Source organism: Marmota marmota, unplaced genomic scaffold (genome assembly GCF_001458135.2).
Source record: "Marmota marmota marmota unplaced genomic scaffold, marMar, whole genome shotgun sequence".
NCBI classification, from domain to species: Eukaryota; Metazoa; Chordata; class Mammalia; order Rodentia; family Sciuridae; genus Marmota; species Marmota marmota.
The window spans coordinates 29,345,464-29,356,934 of NW_026000241.1; positions in this window are offsets into that span (position 1 = coordinate 29,345,464).

Genomic DNA, 11,471 nt, shown 5'->3' on the forward strand with positions numbered 1-11,471 from the left:
TTGTCTTCCTGTTTCCAAATACATGCTTTATATAAAAACTCTTCATCAAATTGAGCTTGATTCTGAACATGTTAAAGGATGAAAGAAAAAACAGAATTCTCTTCCAGAAAAATTGTGCATCACAACACTATTACCTGTTGCAAATTTTATTGTTGAACATCATATGTAGAATGTTGTTCTTTCCTATGAATTATCTCTAAAATAAATTTCAGAGTTCCAGGGACAAAACACTGATTATTCAGTGAGAAGGCCAATGAATTAGAAAGGTGGATGTAAGCACAGGATGAGATTTTTTAATTTTTCTCTTATTTCATCTATGTAGGTATTAATGTCTCAAGGGCCTATAGATGAAGGTGAGATCCTTGAATGCATAGATATTTACCACTTGGAAGAAGATGGCCAGAAAGTTGTCTAGATTCATTTCCTCAACAGAATGTGAGTGCCTCTTGACATTGGGCTGGACTGGAGGAGGGAAAAACTGAATATAACGTATAGTTATTAATGTTTGGCTTTAGTACCAATGTTTGATTCAAGTACACTATTTCCTAAATACCTGGATCTACACTATTTGTGTTGCTCTGAATTTTTTTTATGATCAATGATTGTGTCAATAATAGATTGTCATCATCTTCAATAAACTCTGTCTTTGCTTTAGTTTCTTGATTACAAGTTTCTTGACCTCATATAAAAGTAGCCATATAGAATCTATTTTAAAGAAATATTTATGGAATAAAAATTCTGTGATTGTTATGTACTTTTCACAGACAATAGAACAAATATGATGACGGCTGTATTAATTTTGAGATCACAGTCTTAATTTTTTCACATCCTTTAGTTACATGTTTAGAAAGTGGTTAATGTGATATGTGACAGAATTATTGCTCATAAACAGAAAAATAATGGGAAGTTTTCATCTCCATTAGCCAAACTCCAGAAAATAGAATAGGTTTTATAACTTTCTTGTCATCTATTTATACAAGATGTGCTGACAAGATATAATAAAAGTTTTCATGTTGAAAAGTCTACTTTAATAGATGTCAAAATACTATACTTTTTAGTGACAAAATACATAATACATCTAACAGTTGATTGTAGAGAAATAGTTGATTGCTGAAACCAGTTGTAGAAAGAATAAAAATTGTATTCTTTTAGAGTACAAGTGTTTCTTATGATATCTGATGTAAAGACCCTGTTAATCATTTTATTTCAGGAAAGACATTAAATAAAGTGTGTATTAAATGAATGTTAAAATCCAGGTCAAAATTGAGAAATGTCATTTTTAAATAATGTTTTATTAGGAAATAATAATTATGCATAATAGTTGGTGTTTGTGTTGACATAATCATACATCACAGAATTTAATTTGTTCCATTTAAGTTCTCATTGACTCTTATTTCCCTCCCTTCCTCCAATCTGTTTCCCTTTCCATACTCTACTGGTCTTCCTTTCATTTATATTTTTTTAATTTTTGCTTTATAGATACACATAAAGGTAGAATTCTTTGTGGTATATCTATACATACACATAGCATAATTTTCTCAAATTCGTTCTGCATTTCCTCCCCTTTCCTGTCCCTCCTCCCTCACCCTCAATCTCTTTCTACTCCACAGATCTTCCCTCTATCTTCAGGAGATCTAGCCCCACCTCCCTTATCCCTTACTTTGCTCTTGCTTCCACATATGAAAAATAAAAAAGACTCTTGATTTTCTGATTCTGGCTTATTCACTTATCATAATGTTCTCCAGTTCTATCCATTTACTGGCAAGTGTCATAATTTCATTCTTCTTTATGGCTGAGTAAAACTACATGGTGTATATACACCACATTTTCTTAATCCAATTCAATTGTTGACAGGCATCTGGGCTGATTCCAAAACAAAGCTATTGTGAGTTTGACTGCTGTAAACATTGATGTGTCTGTATCACTGTAGTAGGCTGATTTTAGTTCTTTTGGATACATAATAAGGAGTGGAATAGCTGGGTCATATGGTAGTTCCATTCCTAGTCTTTCAAGAAATATCCATACTTCTTTCCAATGTGGTTGTACTAATTTGCAGTCCTACCAACAACATATAAGTGTACCTTTTCCCCTACATGCTCTCCAGAAATTATTATTATGTTTATTCTTAAACACCATTCTAACTGAAGTGAGATGGAATCTCAGTGTAATTTTGATTTGCATTTCCCTGATTTCCAGGGACAGTGAACATTTTTTTTTTCTTCATATACTTGTTGGCCATTTGTGATTCTTCTTTTGAGAAGTTTCTGTTTAGTTAATTTGCCCATTTATTGATTGGATTATTTGTCTTTTTCCTGTTAAGCTTTTTGAGTTCTTTATATATTCTGGATATTAATCCCTTGTTGGAGGAGTAGCTGGCAAAGATAGCCTATTCTGTAAGTTCTTTATGGTTTCCTTTGCTGTGCAGAAGCTTTTTTAATGTGATGGCATCTCATTTATTGATTCTTGGTTTTACTTCTTAAGCTTTATACATCTTGTTAAAGAAGTCATTACCTGTGCCACTGTGTTAGAACATTGAGTCTCTGCTTAGAAATGTTAAACACTTGCATGCCAATTCCATTGCTATGTTGCCATATATCTGGATCCAATGATTAAAGACATTTTTATTTCAAGTAATTTTTGAAGCAGTAGGTATATACAAATATAAATAAAAGGATAAATTAGAGAAATCACATTCATTTTTTTGATTATTAGTATTTTAACTGTTAAAATTTATAGATTGGTTCAATAACATATCATCTCTACTAGTCTTCAAATTCTAAAGCTAATATGGAAGTAAGTTTTTATCTTAGTTATTTACTATAGGAAGAAATACAGATTTCTTATAGCACCAATAACTGTAGTTCCCACTGACAAAATTAGATGAAACATGTTTATTTCTTTCACTGACTTCTATGAAGTTCAGGAGTATCTACCTTTCAAAATCTCATTTGCATTTGTTTATAAAATATGCTGAGAATCCTGAATATTGTTTCAATTTTCAAACTTTCATTTGTTAATTTATTAAAGAAAGTTCATTAACTCCTTATTAGTTATAAAAAAAATCACAAGCATTTAATTTGCATAAGTACACTTACCTTTATTATTCTAGTTGTAAAATACAGCTTAATTAAAAATTTCACATATGCATATGTAAAAATAAATCATTACATTTCCTGCCTTAGTTAATCATTGCATTAAGAATAAAAATAAACATTCTTAAAGGTATAAGATTGTCATAGCAATCATCAAGTATGATATTTGAGCATCCATTCGATACTGAAGCTTTACAATAGAGTAACTATTGGAACAAAAGAGCCATGAAAAGTGCCAAAAAGTGAATGTATTATAATGTCAAATTTCTACAAATTAGCTATTCAACATTTTAGTAAGAAAAATTCTAAATAATGCTCACATTTTTTCCTTGTCTTCCAGAAATTTCATTCTGTGATAGTAAAATTTGGATTTGCCTCAGTTTAGGTCAAATTTGCTCCTTTGGCATTGGTCCAAACTATGAATTCAGCAAACCCTTTATACAAAATGCCCAAATTGGAAATTCAAGTTTGGATAAGCAGCAGTGTTAGCTTTGAGAAGATGATAAGCTTTAGTATGTTCACCTACTCCATCAGGTCTCGCCCTGCAATGACATGTGAAATGTGAGAAGAGAAGGGTGGCAAAAAATGTAAGCAAGTCAAGGATCTATTAGCTGAATCCTCTTACTCACATGTGTTTATTTAAATAAAGCTTAAGGGCTAGGGTTGTGGTTCAGTGGTAGTGCGCTTGCCTAGCATGCGTGACACACTGGGTTCGATTCTCAGCACCATATACAAATAAATAAAATAAAGGTCCAACAACAACTAAAAAATATTTAAAAAATAAATAAAGCTTAAAATAGCAAAATAAAATATTAATACATAATTACAAATAGTCTAGGTATGTTGATTGAAAGAGAGTAATTCAGTTTCTGACTTTGAGAGTTGAAGGAAGACAAGTATAAACCCTTTGGACATCTCTATCAAATGTAAGAACAAGTGGACCTTTTACATACTTGTTAGTCTTATTTAAACCCAGATTAAAGCTACTACATTGCATATAACCAATTTTTCAACTTAATAAGCAATAGCAACACAATATATTGGTTGAAATTAGTATATATAATAGTTTGAGAATGACATTTCTTTGATAGAATGAACTCAGACAATATCTCTTGATAAGATTGATGGTAAACTGTGTCTGTTGTAAATAGTGAGAACACGACTTGTTTTTGTAGAGTTTGAAGCCTCAGAAGAGATTGGGGGAGCATACAAGACAGTTGGGGATAGATGGAACTCATCATCATGCATCATTGCTGATTAGATGCTCTTTCTTACCAATCAATTACTTAAAAGCTTTTAAGAGCTAAAAGAATTATTATTTATTGATTTCCTACTTTTTTACCCCCCTTAGTCCACCTTTGTTTTGACATTTCTCAATGATTAATTTCTTTATTCCTAAATATATTTTCATATCAAACTGTCAACCAGTAAAATCTCTAAAATTCAGGTTACTTAATATACTGCAATATACTGAGAGTTGTTCAACTATAAATAATCAACTAAGCTTTTATCTCTTATGCTCTAAATATTATACATGCAAATTCTACATTTTTATTTCTATCAAGTTTCATTAAAACACATTTTCTTTAAGTCAAGAAGAAAATACCTACCCTGGGTTATAAGTCTCAAATTTGTCTTGGTTATTATTAAAATTTACATTATTGCAAATTATTTGTAATAATTCCACAAATTTGCCATTGAAAAATTTATCACTATTGGAATGATAGAGTCTAGGACCATCATGGAGAACTGTGTAACTTTGGATTTTAAATTTATTAATCTAAGATCCTCATTTACTGATGAAAAACCTGAGGGTCAGAATTGTTTGTCCAAGGTCCCATTAGCTAATGGGAGGCTATAAACAGCCTTTATTTTCTGCAGATTCCATTATGCCTAATAGCCTCTCTCAGCAAATACTAATTAAATAATATCATCACAAATCTTCCTTATGATAACACAATATGGGTCTCTACACTTGGGAAAATAATCTATCGATTATTCTTGATTTCTTTTTTTCTATTGAAATATTGGCTAACTACTATGTGGTCATAACACAATTATTTTAAAAATGAAGTGTTCTTTTAAAATTATCATAGCTATTAAAATATGCTTTCTTTAGTTTCTTAACTTGCTTTTAGAGGATTCCTCAAATCATCACTATTTGATATTCTAAAATTGATTGAAAACCACCCATATGTGCACAAATATTTTAGGATCATTAGGAGATTTCCCATAGGAAAGGAATAGGAAGGATTCTAGATAACTAGGTAAGTCTGAAATGAATACAAATCTATCACAGACTATATTTTGTTTTAAATTAGAAACAGTTAAAATAATTGATTAACATATTTACAGTGAATACAAAAATGTTCAGTAGGATTAAAATTATAATGTTCAGTGGAATTAAATATTACATTGAATGTATCATATTTAGAAATGGGAACTGGTTTATCTGTTCTAGAGAGACAAGGGGCAATAAGTCAAAAGTTACTATGTTAATCTACTCAAAGTCCACTGTTTGATTTGCTTGGTCTGCCAATACTGTAAGATATAAGTATATACGTGATCTGTGGGCTATTACTTATTACTTAGTAGGGTTTTCAGTAGGATTGTGATAAAATGTTTTATTATAATCACCTCTACTTTCATTCATTACTTCATTGATGCATTTATTCATTAAATACACATTGAGTGCATACTCAGCCAGACAATGTTGTAAATGCTGAAGATAAAGTGTGCTGGGAGCCATTAGCCAAGTAGGTATGACAATTTCCTTGCCAGCGTACCCCATGTTGCTTAGTGGAAGGACTTGTGGAAATAGGACATTTTGCAGTGACATTGCATGTAGGTGACCTTGCTCAAGGACCAAGGCAGATCCGGATTTGGGGTGTTCCCGGTTTAGGACTATCCGGGTTTAGGGTGGTTCCAGGTTTAAGGTTATTCCTGCTGGGAATAGGGCGTATCCTGCTGCCTGAGTTCCCCTTGAGTTCTCACGGGATTCAGACAGTATTTTTTGGGAGACAGAAGCCCAGTGGGTGTGGATTTGGGCAGAGAACGTGGATTTCCCCAGAACGTGATTGTAGACGGCTGGTGTGAGTTTGGGAATAAAGAGTTGCTGTTTGAATCTACAAGCTGTGTGATGGCTCATGATTTTGTGCCCAGCCAGACTGCGGCAAAAGTGGTATGTAAATATTAAATTAACTCTCACCTGAATATAAAATAGAACTGTGATAAATTTTGGAACATAAGCACATGGTACTATGGGAGATTAAGTAGTGGGTTCCTGATTCTCTATAGCTCAATTTGGTTTCTATCAGAGAAATCATCAATGCTCTGTGACCTAAAGATGAATAGGTTCAAAGGAAAGCTTAAGGAATTTCTGAAAAATTAATTCAATAAGCTAAATATGTTCTTAGAAATAAAGTATATAGATAAAGGGACCCCAATTCCAAGCATTTGTTAATTACGCTTCTTCTCTACATCTCCTCTACTCTGTGCCAATCTTTTTGGTGGTATTCTCCATAGAGGTGGAGAAATGTGAAGAACTATGCTTGGACAAATGAAAATGATCCAATGGTAATAAATTGGGGTGGGGTGGCACTTGGTAAGGCCTTCATTCAGATTTTTCTGGGTCTGTCTGTCTTCAGAGGTAAGAATGTTTCTTTCCTTTGGGTATAGGGAGGGTGCCTCTCAAATGAGGGTTTTGCGATCTGTTTCAGGGGACAAGAATGAGTGGACTTTAGAACGTGAATTTACCAGGTTTTATAACCTGTTTTCGCAGCTTCTCTAGGTGTTAAGGTGCCATATTTTGTGGTAATACGTCTTACATCTCATCGCTGAAAAACCTCCAGCCTCAGAACAGCGTTGTGAACCTGTTAAATTAATTCTTTTCCTGAAGCATTTTTCAGAAAACCAAAGCTGATACATTCTTCTTCTAAGAAATATGATACCTACATATGTCTTCTACTTCTCAGCTTTGATAAAACCTTAGTTCAGAAAAAGAAAAAGCAGGTGAATGTGTGTGAATGCATGTTTGGGTGTGTTTGTTTAATTAGACATGTGAGAACAATTTATTTTTTCAATATCAGAATTCTATATTATTAAAATCAATGAACTTTTCTTGATTTATAAACCGTATAACTATTTGGTATTAAAATTTCAGCTCTGATGAAAAAAATTTTCTTTTAAAATCTAATTTATTAATTTATATTATTATTTTCAAACCACAACTCTTAACTATTTAATTTTAGTATTTTATATTCAATTTATAGCAGTTATAATCATGTCACTAAATTTTTAATAAAATTCCTGTTAAATGTAATATATATCTGTTAATGTAATAATATTTTACATAGTACATTAAACAAATGATAATTTTGGCTAAAATATTGCCTGTAAGAAAATTCATTTTTGCCTAATATTAACAAGAATGGCTTCCTTTTCTTGCAGACTTATTCTAAAAGTTATGAAGTTATCAGTGCAGAACAAAATATATTAAAATGCACTTTGAGATTTAGTTACTAGTATTATTACAAAATCAATTTTTCCAGATATTAAGCAATGTACAGCACTAGCTTGTACAAACTGCAATTGACATATTTTAAATAATATGCAATTAATATATTTAAAAATAGGGGTTATGGCCATTTTCTTAAAACCTACTTTGTCAGTAGGGAGTTTACTAATGAAGGTAGTGTTTAATTTATAAACACATACAAAGAATTAAATTTTTTTCTATTTGTAATAGTATCATGTAAAAAAGCATTACTAGGGTTTTGGATACTTTCTACAAATGCTGAAAGCTTCTAAACAGATACTGAGCTTTAGTAATCAGCATTAATTTGAAAGCAAAATCTTTTAAAATCTAAAGTGATAGTCTTCATTTATGTAAATTAAGTGAGCTAAATATTAATTTCAAGAAAAACTGCTTTCTAATAAGTTTTAGGAAAGGGCTTTATTATTATTAAAACTATAGACAATTTCATTGTTTTCTTAAGTAATCACCTCTTACATTCTGTATCTCCGAGGAACTGCTTTCTAATTATTCAGTGTGTGACTTGTTATCCTGCATCTGCCACAGTCTGTGTTTCTTTCCTAATGGGTAAAGAGGGTCCTCTTCAGTGCTATGCGGTCTTTTAAGAGGGCAAGAGGGAACAGTATGCTAGGGCATTAAACAGAAGCTGTTCTCTCTTTAATCACTTAATGTAAGTGCATGATGTCTTTCACCTTTGTGACCTGCATGCAGTATTTGACTAGTACTAAAATTGCATTTGATACATGGGTTTTATTTTAATTCTCATTTTATTTGTACAGTATTATGCTAAACTTAATTTAGTTTACATCAGCAACATTTCTAGATGTGGGTCTCTTTGGCTGCCTTTCAGTCTCATGGGCTATATAAAAAATACATAAATTATTAAACTTAGCATCATTGAAAACATGTGCATCTATGTAAAAATGTCATGTATTCAGTGGCTACCATCTGTGGCTATGGTAATATAAACCCATAAACGTGCACAATCCTGTATATTGATTCAAATAAACAAAATCCACTTGGATACATAACCTGATCTTGTGGTTTGGGTAGGTACCATTTCATTTTGTCAAACATCAAATGGGAAAAGAATAGAATACACATATTGTTTTGGTTAGTTGGCACTTTCTTTCTCTAACAAACATGTGCCTCTTTTCACAGTAAAATCGCTAATTTGATGTTGCAAATTGATGGCACCAAGGACCTTTTACACTTTCCAATACTGACCTCATTAGAAAACACTCTTTAGATCTGTGCACATTTTAATAAATGTTTTATATTATATTGCTTATTGTATTTAGGGTGACATCTCTGACATCATTTCTTAGGGTAGAAAAGAAACAAATGCCACATAAAGAATAATATGTTATTTAATTTTATTTGGAAGAAATGAAGAGAGTGTTCCTTTATCAAATTCTCTTAATTCTTTTAGTTTAATCCCTATTTTTATAACTTAAAATAAACATTTCTACAATATCAAACTGTAAGAACTAGTCAGGCTATGTATATGCATATATATTTTCCTATTATATTTTTACTTCTTTATAAGACAATCATTTTAACACATCCTACAAAAATAACAGGAAAAATTAACCTTTCCTCTGTCAAGCTTATTTAAATTTTGTATTTTGTTTTTGATAATTTAGGAAAGGTCATTATGTCTATTTAATTTTGCCACAGCTAAGGTCAAATAAAATTTAGCATTATCAGTGAATGTATAGGAAATTCTACCAATTTTTTCCCCCTATATTTAAAGCATTAAGGCTTCAGGGTGTTCATGTTACATACAATCTAGAAAGACCTTAGGAAATAGGTTTTATTATTATTCCTGTTTTAGAAATAAAATAGAATTAGAAGCATTGGTAGATTGCCCCCTATTATCACGAAGCCAGAAATATGAAGCAGCAAGAATTCTGGAACAGTTTATCTATTCTGTTTCCAAGTCATTTGTACTTAACTATTTACTTCTTTACCCTTTAAAATGCTGGGATCAAAGAAAGAAAGAACAAAAGCGTTGCAAACATTCCAACAGCCCTACTCTTTATTGTAATGGTTCTCCTACCCTTAGTCCTAGGACCCCTTTATACTAAAAAATTACTGAAGATCCTCATGACTCTTGTTTTTGTGGGTTGTATTTACCATAGAAAAAAAGTAAAATGGAGAAGATTAAGAATTGTATTTATTAATGAATTTATTTGAAAATAACAATAAGAAACCGAATACATGTTAATATAAATTGATATTTTAATTAAAAAAAACTTCCAAAATAAATAAAACATCTAATACTAAGAGTAGGACTATTTTACATTTTTGCAAATTACATTAATAGCCTTGTCAAATAATTATGGTTAATCTTCTTTGAGATGGCAAGCAAACTTAACATAATAGTACAATGATGTTGATGGCAATGGGAAATTGGAAACTATTTTTATAATGCATGTTATTATAACATTTTTATCTGAAAAATATTGGTTCATTGACTGATGAAGATTTCCAAATGCCAATGTGTTTCAGTATTCAATAACAAAGAACTACATGCATTAATTGAATTACATTCAGATTACCACAGATATCACTAGAAAAACTGTCAAGCTCACAGTATTACAATTTTTCCAGTCTTAATTTTTGCTGGAAACCTGTAATTTTTTCATTGACAACATATGGTGTTTTCATTGAAGTAATAGGCTTACTTCAGTTTGAAAAAGTATCAGCCAAATATCCTACTCTGAAAAAGCATAGTTTGTCAGTTGTTCTTTCAAGTAAAAGTGTTTTCTAAAATGAAAAAAAAATACTAATTAACTTGTAAAATAAGAGTATTTTTCTTGAGAAAAACAACATTTGTTGGGTAGCAGTAGTATTTTATATATACTTTCCATTTTATCATATGAAATATTAAAAAGACATGTACTTAAAGGTTGAAATTTACCAAAAATTATATATATATATTTTTTATGAACTCCCCAAGAACATTCTGAAATTAAATTGTCCCTTTGTAAGTTCATGATGATACACAACACAGTGATTGCTAGCATGGCCTTAATTTATACTAATGCATTGATAGTTTTACCCATCAGAGATTTGGCATTATCAGTTCTAATATCAATTCAGTGAGACAGACAAAAGTTGGAGCAAAAATAGTTGGAATAGTGCTAAGTAATGAGATTTATGATTTTCCTGGACTTTATAATGTCTTTGATATTGGTTCTTTTCTGTACTTATAAATTATTAGAATTTCTTTTCTCATTCTAAGCAAATATTTGTTTTTGAACATAATTTGATATTCATACTATTGAATTATTTCATTTAAAAAGATTCCCACACCCAAATTAGATAAGCTTAAGACTTCAACACACTTGAATTTACTCTAAATTTCATGGTCATTAAATGAGATAATCCACTTAAAGTTTTAGTAATGTTTAGCCCTAAGCATTTTATATAAATGTTAACAATTTCACAATTTTTAATTCAACATATAGCCACAAGATTATTTAACCAATGAGAGGTTTTTAATATCCTACATTAAAATAATTTATATTTGAAAAAAAGAAAGTTTAATATATTTATAAAATTGCATATACTATGTAACTGTATTTCAAAAAGTTATATAATCTGTACATAATTTCTTTACTATCCTCCAGGTGTTAATTACTTAGAAGCTTAAAACCTTACCCCCTTCCAATGTCACTTATTTTTATTCTGTCTAGAGTACCATTAGTTGATAGTTGCATATGCTTGTTACTAAATCAGACAAATATAATCACTTACTAATTTATATATATATCACTTACTAATATATATATATATATATATATATATATATATATATATATATATATATATATATA